This window comes from Rhinopithecus bieti, unplaced genomic scaffold, assembly GCF_001698545.2.
Source record: "Rhinopithecus bieti isolate Rb0 unplaced genomic scaffold, ASM169854v2 scaffold_9696, whole genome shotgun sequence".
NCBI classification, from domain to species: domain Eukaryota; kingdom Metazoa; phylum Chordata; class Mammalia; order Primates; family Cercopithecidae; genus Rhinopithecus; species Rhinopithecus bieti.
In genome coordinates, this window is record NW_016806217.1 from 1,796,531 (window position 1) to 1,809,805 (window position 13,275).

Here is a 13,275-nt window from a genome sequence, read left to right on the forward strand (position 1 = left end):
TGCCTCACATTAATTTTTGTTGTTGTTGTTGGGGGGATGGAGTCATCCTCTGTCGCCCAGGCTGGAGTGCAGTGGTTGCAGTCTTGGCTCACTGCAACCTCCACCTCCCGGGTTCAAGTGATTCTCCTGCCTCAGCCTCCCGAGTAGCTAGGATTGCAAGCACATACCACCATGCCCAGTTTTGTTTTATTTGTTTTGATACGAAGTCTTGCTCTTGTCCCCCAGGCTGGAGTGCAATGGCGCAATCTCGGCTCACTGCAACCTCTGCCTCCCAGGTTCAAGCGATTCTCCTGCCTCAGCCTCCCTAACAGCTGGAATTACAGGCGACTGCCATGATGCCCAGCTAATTTTTGCATTTTTATTAGAGATGGGGTTTCACCATGTTGGCCAGGCTGGTCTCAATCTCCTGACCTCAGGTGATCTGCCCACCTCAGCCTCCCAAAGTGCTGGGATTACAGGTGTGAGCCATCTGGCCAGATTCATTCTTTCATTCAAGGTTCCCAACAACCCTGTAAGTTATGATCACTGTTATTACTGTACCCATTGTACAGGTGAGGAAACAGGCTCACAGTAACCTGCCCAGGACCACACCACTGGTATGTTGTGACAACAGGATTTGGACCCAGGTCTTCCAAACCCAAATTTTCAACTCTTTCCGCTTCATCATACAGCCTTTCTGAAATATGTTCTATTAGTTAGAAATTCATTGTCCATGACTTTTTCCCTAAATACAAGCCTCTTCTCTGAACAAACCACAACTCTGCCCAGTTCAACAGTTAAGAGTGTCAGAAAACTCAGCAAACAGGTCCCCTCTCCAACTCTGAAAGCAGCATCTTAGCCAAGAGCCTATGCAGGCCTGAGCCCTTGGGAAGTGTATGTATTGTGGGGTGGGCCTCCTCTCTGTTTGCCTAAGACTCGTGTAAAGTGTAGCCTTTGAGAAATGCTTGGGAGAGCTGCCTTTCTAGGCTGCTGGGACCAGATAGCATCATCATTTGATTCCTGGACTCAAATAAATATAAGCGCAGAGAAGAGCAATCTGAACATCTCTAATAAAGCCATTTCAGAAGAGAAATGAAGGTGATGGGTGTTGTAACCCTCCCATGAGCAGATCTTTACTGAGCACGTACGGGGAACTCAGCTCTGGATTAAGCCCTCGGGAGTCTTTATTAATGAAAAGTCCTATTTTCTGTGATGGGATCCATAGAAGCCCAAACCTCAGCACCACCCGATATACCCTGGTAACAAACCTGCACATGTGCCCCTGAATCTACAATAAAAACGGACTTGTTTTCAAAGTCCCATTTTCCAAACCCAAAGGACTTTTTCAGAGATAGCCTGTGAATAGATTTCAAAGGCAAACTGAGATGGAGGTAAACTGCAGCCTTGGGGCATGGCTTTCGATACAGACTATGGAAATTCAGGTCCAAGAGGCACTCAGCATGCTTTAGGGCTGTGGTCAGCTTGGGTGTCAGCTCTGGGCTGACAATGTTCAAATGTGAAGCCCCCCTAGGAGCAGTGGGGAGGTTTGGAAAATGCTGAGCAGTCTGCAGGGCAATGAGCAGGGAAAAAAAGGTCCCCTCTGCTCTGCCAGGCCCTCTCCTGCTTCTTCCAGCCTTGGGCCAGGCTCACCCAAAGCCCAACCTGAGCTATGGCTAGGGGTGCATGATCCATGCATGTCCTGTTCATGGCAGGTGAGCTCATTTTGCAGATCATCAAGAAGCTAGGGACCTCTTGGATCTCTAGAACTTACAAAAAGGTGATGTTTGTCTTTGTAGCATAAGCTAAGATACCTCTCCTAACATACTGAACCTGGAGGAGTTCCACACAATGTGTGTATGCAGGTGAGAAGCTATGTACCTTATTTGTGAGTGAGAGTGTGTGTGTGTATCCTTGTTGATGTCCAGGGCCTTAGAGTTTTATATAAGGAAACCCCGGGAGTAAAAATATGTTTCTTTGTGGAAAAGGGGCATGGTCATTAATTCGACACCGAACACTGCTCACCAAGCACAGTGGTAGGAAGATTTAATGAGATCATTTATGTGAAAGCACTTGGTAAAAGAAGATCCCGCAAGTATCAAGGATTGTATTATGTTAACATGTTCTGATGATCAAGTGGAAAAAGTAGTAAATTATGGAAAGGAGAGATGAAAGTGTGGGAAAGGAATTCAGAAGCTAGGATTTGAAAGAGACATTTTAGGCAAAAAATTGAGAGGGCGTGTGAAGAAAACAAAAAAAGCCCCTTCCAGTAGCAGACAAGGTTGGGAGCCATTTCCCTAATGACACACCACCTGGCTCCCTGCAGCTGTTTGTTGCAACCTCACACTTACAGGATTGCTCTGATGCCCCTAACTTCAAGCACAGAGACAAAGCTCCAGCCAAGATCCTGAGAACCAAAGGCAAAACTGAAGACAGGGTTGATATAGTTTAGCAGCAGAACATGCCAAAACAAACAAATATACAAACCACACACCTTGGATTTAGCAGAAAATAACATAAGCCAACGGGAAACAAGAAAGTGACTGTATTAATTTCCGATTGCTGCTTAACAAATTGCCACAGGTTTCATAGACAAAAACAACCCCTTATTTATTCTCATCGGTCTGGAGGTCAGAAGTCTAAAGTCAAGGCATCAACAGGGCTGCGTTCCTCCTGGAGGCTTTCGGGGACAATCTGTTCCCTTGCCTTTTCCAGCTTCTAGGGGCCACCTGTATTCCTTGGCTTGTGACACCTTGTTGTGCCAAGCCCCATTTGACTCCAATGGGGAGGATACCACGTTCAAAAGGCCAAAGAAGAGACCAGGAGCCAGTAAATAAGACATGGGGTTTTACTGAGAGCTTACAAACAGGGAAGAGAGTCCAGTGGCAGCAGGCTGGGCAGAAGAACTGCAACCACTTATAAAAGGCATGCAGTTTATATATCATTTTCACTTAGCACCCTCCCCCTAACAATCTTCACCAGGCAACCTTCATTTTACCCAAAATAAAGGACCTCGATCCCCTATACAGCCTGCATTCCATGGGCCAGGCCAGAGTCTCAGATGTCCCTTATAGATAAGGAATGGATCTCCAGGTTGGCTACTCCTGAATTTCTTAGCCTGGGACTCTGAACACACATTCAGATGCATCTGCCATATGGAGTGTATTAGTCCATTTTCACACTGCTATAAAGATACTACCTGAGACTGGGTAATTTACAAAGGAAAGAGGTTTAATTGACTCACAGTTCTGCATGGCTGGAGAGGCCTCAGGAAACTTACAATCATGTTGGAAAGCAAAGGGGAAGCAAGGCACATCTATCATGATAGCAGGAGAGAGAGAGACAGAGAGAGAGACCACAAAGGGGAAGTGCCACACTTTTAAACCATCAGATCACATGAGAACTCACTATCATGAGAACAGCATGGGGGAAACGGCCCCCATAATCCAATCATCTCCCACCAGGTCCCTCCCTCGACATGTGGGGATTATAATCTGAGATGAGATTTGGATGGGGACCCAAACCAAACCATATCACAGGGTCATTGTTAGTGTATGCTCAAGTCATCACTGTCAGGTGCGTTTACCATACACGCCTTCCTCCATCTTCAAAGCCAGCAGCATAGCATCTTCCAGTCTCTCTCTCTGTCTCTCTCTGTCTCTCTCTCTCTCTGTGCTTCCATCGTCACAGCACCATTTTTTTTCTTATAAAGACCCCTGTGGTTACACTGGGCCCATCTAGCTAATCCAGGATTATTTCCCTGTAAGATTTTTAACTTAATCATATCAGCAAAGTCCCTTTTACTATGTGAAAAGTATCATATTCACAGGTTCCAGGGATTAGAACATGGACATTTTGGAGGGGACATTGTTCAGCCTACCACAGTGACTATCTCTTAGGCTATATCAATCAAGGTGTTATGCTCAGGAAAAAGAAGGTAATGGAGTCTGTTCCTTTCTATCCTGGAGTCTGGGTTCACTCCTAGGGACTTCACCTTCAAAGGAATGGAGATCACCTATTACAATGCAAACACATTTTATTATATACTATTATAAAATATATATATTATATACTATAAAAAAATACTATTTTATTATAGTATTAAATGTTGGAGAAAGTGTCAGAAAACAAATCTTCCAACAGGTAGCTGGAAGCAGTGTCAATTATTTTAAAAATTTTGGAGGGTAACCTGGCAACATACAGCAAAACTTTCTCAGATGTTCATTTCTACTGATCTAGAGATTTTACTTCGTGGATTTATCCTATGGAAATAAACATGAACACATGCAAAGATTTACTGACAAGGATATTCACCAAAGTACTTTCAAAGTCACAGGAAGAAAGTAAATTGGGAGGAAAAACTAACTTCCTATTCCTCAAGGTTGAAATAAACTCTGGTACATTTGTTTTAAAATATATCTAAAACCTACTCAGCCATTCATCACATGTTGTAGAGGAATATTTAACAACATGAAAAGAGGTTTTCGATATCCCAAGAAATGACCCAGCAGGTTATATGTCAGTGTGCAGAGTCTGTTTCTCATTTGCAATATACAATCATATTAGTTTTAAGTTCCTACTGGAAACAGCACTCAACTAGGACAAGGAAGGATGGGTCATTGACAAAGGGGTAGGAGCAGGGAACTACAAAGGCCAGGACAGTAGCTCAAAGCTAGTAAGTAGCAAAAGGCCCAGGACAGAAGCCACTACAGGCACGACAGAGGGAAGTGTTAAGTAGGCTGCCCTGAGTGGGACAAGTCAGCCCCAGGCAACTCCACAGGGAGGAATCAGGGACATAAACAACTTGACCTCTCTCCTCTGTCAGATCTGTGCCCTGAGCACCTCATTGTCTAAACCCAGCAGAAACCCAGGGACACAGAAGCCCCTGTGAAAGTGTGGTCCACTGTAGGCCAACCTCTTGGGCAGAGAGAAGGAAGAAGGGAGCACAACACCAGCACAACCACGTGTGCACCACATGCGTAAAACTAATGGAGGAAGAGCCATCAGAAGGTCAAAGGGGCTCATGTCTTGGCCACTTACTCACAGGTGAATTTTCGTTTTCTTCTTCTTACCTTTCTGCATAGTCTATGATGTACATATAGTACTTTAGGAATCACAGATGAAAGCAATCCCAGTTGAAATAAACTCACAACCCATTATTGTATGCTCATGGTAGGGCAGTGAAGAAAACCAACACTGGCCCCACTGGAAAAGCTGGGGACATTTTTCTGGTGTGTGATAGAGGAGGCTTAGCTATTTTCAACAATCTGAAAGTCAGTCCTGTGAAGGAGGGATTAGATTTGGTCTGCAGTTAACTCAGGACCAAAAGGCAAAATGACAGGCGGACAGATGCCAATCAGCCTGATTAAAGCTGCCTAGAAATGGTACATGTTTCCTCAAGCATTCCTGAGCTGTCTGGTCCTGAGGATAATTTAAGCAGAAGCCAGAAAACCTCCTGGTGGACATTCTGTAGAGGTACCTGAAGGATCAGATGGAGCTTTGTACTAGACAAACTTCCAACTATCTTCTAGGACAAAAGAGAGTAAATTACTATTTTAAATTATATGACAATGGTGACTGTCATAATTTATTTAATAGTGCTTGCTCTGGTTTTAGGGGTGGAGCCAGGTGGGAAGGGTTGTTTAAGTGAATTCTTGTTATATCAGACATTTAGCTCCAAGAAAAAGTATCTCATGAAAAGTATATTGGTAAAAACACTTGGACAGAAAACTCAAATTGGCATAACCAAACAGCCTAGACAACAGGCTTGGCTGGATCCAGGCACTCAAATGACTCATCGAGACCCAATATTTCTCCATGTCTTGGCTCATTCCTTTATCAGGCTCTCTCTCATGGGGAAAGGGTATCAACAGGCTCACATCCCTACCACTCCAAGTCCAGTGGAAAAGACAATACCTGTTTGTAAATTGTTCGGCCTCAAGTCCTGAGATAATCTCTATTTGAGCCTGATTTGTTTATGGGTCAGCTATCTGTTCCTGAAATATTTACTTTGGCCAAAAGGATGCTACATCCTGGCCACCTCTGGTTCCTTCTGAATAATAGAGAGGAAATATGAAGCTGGCATTAAAAACAGCCTTATTTGGCCTGCAATCCCAGAACCTGGGGAGACTGAGGCAGGTGGACTGCTTGATCCAGGAGTTCGAGACCAGCCTGGGCAACATGACTACCAAAAACATAAAAATTATCCAGGCATGGTGGTGCGAGCCTATAGTCCTATCTATTCAGGAGACTGAAGTGGGAGGATCTCTTGAGCCCGGGAGGTCAAGGCTGCAGTGAGCCATGATCAAGCGACTACACTCCAGCCTGGGAGACAGAGCGACACCTTATCTCAAAAAAAAAAACAAAAAATAAATTAGTAAAAGTTTCATTCTAAGTTCTGAATGTTTTTCCCTCTGTGTGGGAATTTGACTCAAGCTCTTTTCAGCTATTGGTCTTATTCTTCAAATGAAATCACAAGCAGAGCTACTCTATCTAGAATAATTTGGAGAGTATGTTGCTAAGGAAAAATTCCCAAGTTGTTGATGCCACCAGAGAGGAAAGGAGTAGCTTCAGGAACACCACTCTGTGAGCACATCATGGACGCCTCGATTTCCCAACCTGGAGGCCAGCCCTTCTTGAAGTTTCATCTATTTGATATCAGTGGGTGCCTCCTCCACCAAAAATGACTGGAATTCCCTGGCCAATTAAGTTTGAGAAATTTTCAGTTCAATAAAGTCAGAGAATTCTTGACTATAGGATATTTCAGAGCCTTTAGTGTTTGAATGTGCATTGGGAATATCAAGAGGAAAACACCACGTGCAGAATTTCTAAACCTACTTGATCATGAAACCATTTGAAGCATCTCTCGGGACTAGTATTCCCCATAACAAACTCGGGGACACACTGCTCTAGGGGAGACAGTTTTTCTGACTCTGCCCTACCCTGCCCTGCTCATCATTTTCATCAGGATCACAAAGTAATAAAAGATTACTGAGAAAGGCAGGCTTTGTTCCTCCATCACCTCTCTGGAATGTTTAGAAATGAATATAATAACTCAGAGATAAGACTCATCAAATCCCTGGCTTGTCAAAAGAAATTCTTTCTCCATCCAACCTGTTACATGGTTGCTGGAATCAAATTGCAAAAATCCTACACTAACTCCAGCTCCGGTCAGAGAAGAGACCACTGGTGGACTACACCAAGAGGACTTTTGGCCGCCATGGGAACTCACAGTCACCTCTGGCAAACCTCTGTCTGCAGCTGCAGAAGATCAAGTCAGGCTCACATCTGTTCCCCAGACACCCCACACTCCACTCCAGCTTCCCTGTCCAACAAAGCCTGGCCAGGTTTTCACAGTTAATCCCTCCAGGCCCCCAGCTCATCTTCTCCCTTCTTACTCCTAAGAATTCTCAGAGATCAAAGCCAAAGTCTTGTTTGCACAACATTCCGCAGAACACCTTAAATTCCCAGCTTGAAAGGAGGCTGAAAGAAGGTCAAACATACTCTATTGTTGAAATACTTAAACAGCAAGACATGACCAAAGTGTTAACAGATGAACCAGCGTCATCTCTCTGGACTTCGGGGTCCTGTGAAGTGAGGGACTTCCCCCAGTAAGTCAAATATAAGCATCTGATGAGAAGTCAACTAGAATTCTCCCTGGAGGTCACTCTGAGTTGACTCAGGCAATACACTGATTCTGAGATGGGAATTGAGAGCTACTGCCACAACCCAACGGATCAAATTCAAATGAGGCCTGAAATGTCCATTCCAGATGGCCCTCTGATCCATTCAGTCCCCTGTTCTCCCTCCTCGCAGTCTTGGTTCACAAAATAATATGGCTTTTTAGAACAGAAAGGCCATCTAGTCTGGAGATTTTCAAACTTTCTGGCAGCAGAAAAAAAAAAATTGCAGACACAATCTTACACGGGCTCTAATTTCAAGCAAATAAATTTGAGGTCCCCAGAGGAGGGTAACAGTGAGCATAGAAGGATTTTCACCTTCTCAGCCACCCCTCCACCATTGTGGCTTTGGACTCCCACAGCTTGAAAAGTCCCTGATATAGTCCAACACCTTCAGATTACATGAATGCTGAGGACCCAGAGAAGGAAAGGGAACTTCCCAGTCTCACATGGTACACACTACAGAGCCCACTAAACCCAGGTCTCAATTCCTGGGCAAAGCCATCTTCTCCTTCCAAACAGCTGATGCCACCACAATCAACCAAGTCTCTCTCTTGTGCTCCAAACCTTAAGTACTCATTGGAGCTCATACCTTTGCTTTTCACTTCAAAACAGTCTCCAACATGGTCAGTCCTACTTTCAGAATGTCCCTTTTCTGTTCTCACCATCACCACCTTTCTTACTGGGAAACACATGGGACCTGGCATCTGTCCCTCAGCCCCCGTGCCCAGGTTCTGCAATTGCTAGATCCTGTTTCCTAACCTTGATTAATCATTAGAATCACCTAGGAGCTTGTTAAAAATATAAATTCCTGGGCCCAGCACTAGACCTAATGAATAAGCATTTCCAAGGGTGGGTCCAAGAATCTGTGATTTAAATAATTACCCCTAGATAATTGATGATTGGCTAGCTTTGGGAAGCATTACATTCAATGAGGTTGTGTTCCTTATTCATATCCATCACCCAAAGCAAAGGAATTTTCACGTTAAATCACAGCCCTCTTTGCTGGTGTAAATTCACTGGACACCTGTTTGGAATTATGGAGGGAATGGTCTCTGCAAAACCCTTCCCTCATGTATTCCAAAGACACAACCATAGACATGAGTAAAGATGTACCTGCTATGATGCTCATTGCTGCACTAAAGAATGGAAATGTTCACCAATGAAGGAATTGAGTCAATAAATTTTGGTATATACATGCAATCTTATACATTTACTAAAAAATATTTAGAATATTAATAACATGCAAATATGTACACATATTAATATAAACACATGTTACAAGAGTCAATGTACAATAGGATTCTATTTTTTCATATGCATAAAATAACTAAAAAGAGAAACAAGAACATATTAATGATATCTCTAGAATGGTGGTGGGATTAGTGGCATTGTTTATTTCCTTACTTATATTTCTTTCAATCTTCCAAAATGTCTATAAAGATCATGGATTTCAGCGTCTATACAAAAACAAAGCTACCTTGAGACTATCTTGATGGGAGAAAAAAAGAGCAAGTTAGAGGATCCAGATGATGGTTTAAGATATGTTACTGTTTATAATCTTATCCATATCACTTAAAGTGACAAACAAGAGTTTCTTGTTTTGCTGTTGTTATTGTTTTAAGTATAACTTCATAAAAGCTCTGAACAACAGGAATACATACCAGCCATAGGGTAGATATCATAAGAAATTCCTGGCATACAGAAATATCTAGCTTTCTAATGGGGTCCCTAGATATTTGAGGAAAATCAATAATGTGAAGGAAGAGAATAAAAACAAAATCTCTTAGTATGTAGGGAAAAGAGACAGACTCTAAATAAGAAAGAAAACATATTTAAAGAACCTATCCAAAAATCTTAACTTCCATCCATTGGGAGGAGAAAACAGAGAAAATGGGGAAAAGGGAGAAAAATAAAAGAACTAATGGGGGAGGAGGGGAATGGTCAATGGAAGAAAGGGCATTCAGATTAAAATAGCCTACTGAGTAGATAATATGATAATAGTAAAGCTGAACTGTTTCAGAGCAAGACACTGGGCTAAATGGTTTACACGCAGTATGTATTTTCATCTTTGTAGCAACCCTGTGAGTTCCCAACTCATAATTTCTCCCCCGGTACAGATGAGAAAACTGTTTAGAGAGACTAAAATCACTTGCCCAAGTATAGACAGCTACTAATTAATGGAGCCACATGCTTGATGAAATTTTAGTACACCTAAGATATTCAAAGAACTTTCTTTTCCAGAAAGAAAAGTGCCTCATCTTTAAGAAATAAGAAATAGAGGCCAGGCGTGGTGGCTCAAGCCTGTAATCCCAGCACTTTGGGAGGCTGAGACGGGCGGATCACGAGGTCAGGAGATCGAGACCATCCTGGCTAACATGGTGAAACCCCATCTCTACTAAAAAATACAAAACAAAACTAGCCAGGCGAGGTGGCGGGCGCCTGTAGTCCCAGCTACTTGGGAGGCTGAGGCAGGAGAATGGCATAAACCCAGGAGGCGGAGCTTGCAATAGGCTGAGATCAGGCCACTGCACTCCAGCCTGGGCGACAGAGCGAGACTCCATCTCAAAAATAAATAAATAAATAAATAAATAAATAAATAAATAAATAAATAAAAAGAAATAGATAGAAACAAAACTCTTCTTCAGCAATACTGGATTTTAAAAGGCAAAAGATTTATATATTCTGAAGAGAAACCAGAGAATAACACTGGATTTTAGAAAAGAGCACCAAAGTCACAGAGAAAATTATTTTGAATCTAGACTCCTATATGCAGCAAAAACAACAACTGTAAAATGAAGACATTTTTAATCATTAAGGACTCAAAATGTTTGAATCCAGACTCTCACTGGAGAATGAGTCAATAATTCTGTAAATTAATTAATTAATTCAAAAACAGAAGGATGTGGGATTTGAGAAATAATGGTTAACAAAGCAATGAATACAACATAATTTCGTCTAAATAAATACTGTAACATAATGCTAAAAGGAGGAAGAAGGAAGATGGAGAGGAGAAGGAGGAGGAGGAGGAAAAGAAGAAGAAATAAACCCCCTGATAATTATAGCACAGAAGGGGATAAAAGCCGAGGAGGAAAGTAATAGTGTGCTAAAGTCAAAGAAGAAAAAATAAGAAAATTAACAATTATTTATAAATAAATAGTAATAAAGACAACATATGAAAATTTGTAGAAATATAGCTAAGGCATTTCTTAGAGAAAAATTTGTGTGTGTGTGTGTGTGTGTGTGCATGTGTATTGTGTGTGCCTGGGTGTGTGTATCACTCATTCACATACACACGCACAAACACACACACACACACACTCAATATTTAATTAACAAGGCCAGGCATGGTGGCTCATGCCTGTAATCCCAGCACTTTGGGAGACCGAGATGGGTTGATTACTTGAGGTTGGGAGTTGGAGACCAGCCTGGCCAACATGGTGAAACCCTGTCTCTACTAAAAATACAAAAATTAGCCAGGTGTGGTAGTGGGCATCTGTAATCTCAGCTACTTGGGAGGCTGAGGCAGGAGAATCACTTGAACCCGGGAGTTGGAGGTTGTGATGGGCCAAAATTGTGCCACTACACTCCAGCCTAGGCAAAAGAGGGAGACTGCACCTCAAAAAATACATACATACACACATATATATATATATATATATAATTAACAAGGCATGACATCATGGAAATAGTGGAGTAAGGACCTCTGAAAGTCTTCTCCTCCATTAAAGAAATAAAAATGCTGGTAGAAATGGTCAAAATCAGCATTTTCAGAGCTGTGGAAGTTAATCAGTGATTGCAGAAATCCATGAGGCATTTATTCAAGAAAATGGCTGAGTCTCAGTAAGAACAGCAAGCTTTATGGCATTTTAACTTCCTAATCCTTCTCTCTAACCCCATAGTAGCTTTGAAAATTGACAGTCCTGCAGACGGTCCTGAAAACAGCCCTGAAAACCAGCAGCCTGACAGCCACTCCAAGAGATAAAATGAGGTTGAATGTTCTCCAGAATCCCCTTCCCAGAGAAATGTCATAATTTGTCATATCTGGCATTTTCCTAGAAAATCCCACCACCAGCATTTGTCTTTATTTGACCTGCCTCAGAGCTTGCTCAGTACAAACAGCATTTCCCTAAGCTTTTATCCAAAACAATCAGCAGCAATTGTGTAACGTTGCAGCTGCCTGAGGCAGTGATATCAGTTAGGACAAACAACAACCAGAAACCAAAAGAAAAAGAAAAAAGAAGGAAAAGCCAGGAGTCAGGTATCAATGGGGCTTTGGAAATGTCTGTCACATTCCTGAGAATCTGAGAGACCACATGCATGCATAGGGCTGGTGCATGCCTGGGGATATGTATGTGTTTAGTAAAGATCTAAGAAGGCTCTAAGCTCTCACATATGGATGACCCTGAGGCTCTACACAAACAGAAGGTGAGGGCTAAGGCAGAGTTGCAGACTGCCTGTCTAAGGATTGAAGTGTGCTTCCAATACACATGTCACTAGCAGGTCTGCCCTAAGAGAAATAACGAAGGCCCCAGAGGCAGAAATGAACGAGCACTAGACAGTAATGCAGATACACGTGAAGAAATAAAGAGCACTTATAAAGATAATGACATAAGTCAATAAGTAAATACAAAAGACAACGTACATTTAGTTTTTGTTTGTGAGTCATTTTGGCTCCTATCTGATTTAAAACACAACTAGAGGCCGGGCGTGGTGGCTCTAGTTGTGGATTCCAAAGTAATCCCAGCACTTTGGAAGGCCAAAGCGGGCGGATCACAAGGTCAAGAGATTGAGATCTTCCTGGCCAACATGGTGAAACCCCATCTCTATTAATAATACAAAAAAAAATTAGCTGGGTGTGGTGGCAAGCGCCTGTAGTCCCAGCTACTTGGGAGGCTGAGGCAGGAGAATCTCTTGAAGCCAGGAGGTGGCAGTTGCAGTGAGCCGAGATCTCACCACTGCACTCCAGCCTGGCAACAGAGCGAGACTCCGTCCCAAAAAAACAAACAAAAACAAACAAACAAAAAACAAAACAAAAAAAAAAACTAGATAAAGTGGTCATTATAAACATTTTTATAAATTATAAAAGTATGCAGAAAGTTTATAAAAGTGTATAAAAAGTGTATTAGTCTGTTCAAGGTGCCACAACAAAATACCACAGACTGGATGGCATAAACAACAGAAATCTATTTATCCCAGTTCTGGGTACTGGTAAGTTCAAGATCAAGGTACCAGCTGATGTGGTTTCTGGAAAGGACTCTCTTCCTAGTTTGCAGATGGCCACCTCCTTATTTTGTCCTCATGTGGCTGCAAGAGAGAGCGCCGGAGTTTCTTCCTCTTCTCAAAAGGGCACCAGCACCATTAAATTACATCTCTACACTTATGACCTCATTTAACCTTTATCACTTCCTCACAGGCTCTACCTCCAAATACAGGGGATTAGAGCTTCAACATACGAATGGGGGTGGGGAGACACAAACATTCAGTCCATAACAAAAAGTTTATAAATGATAAATGTATACAAAAAGTTTATTTCAAAAGTGATTATACGGAACATTATTATTAACTATAGTCACTGTGCTGTGCATTTGATCTCCAGAATGTATTCGTGTCATAACTG

General features: G+C 42.3%; 1 pseudogene across 1 annotated transcript in view; it reads right to left on the reverse strand.

The window, feature by feature from the left end:
- Positions 1-1,215: 1,215 nt before the first annotated feature.
- The window catches only part of LOC108531670 (putative uncharacterized protein UNQ9370/PRO34162), a 31,387-nt pseudogene continuing 19,327 nt past the window's right edge, over positions 1,216-13,275 (reverse strand). Inside the window, exon 2 of the transcript XR_014485091.1 lies at positions 1,216-1,809. The product of XR_014485091.1 is annotated as a putative uncharacterized protein UNQ9370/PRO34162 (transcript). The remainder of the gene's footprint in view (positions 1,810-13,275) is intronic.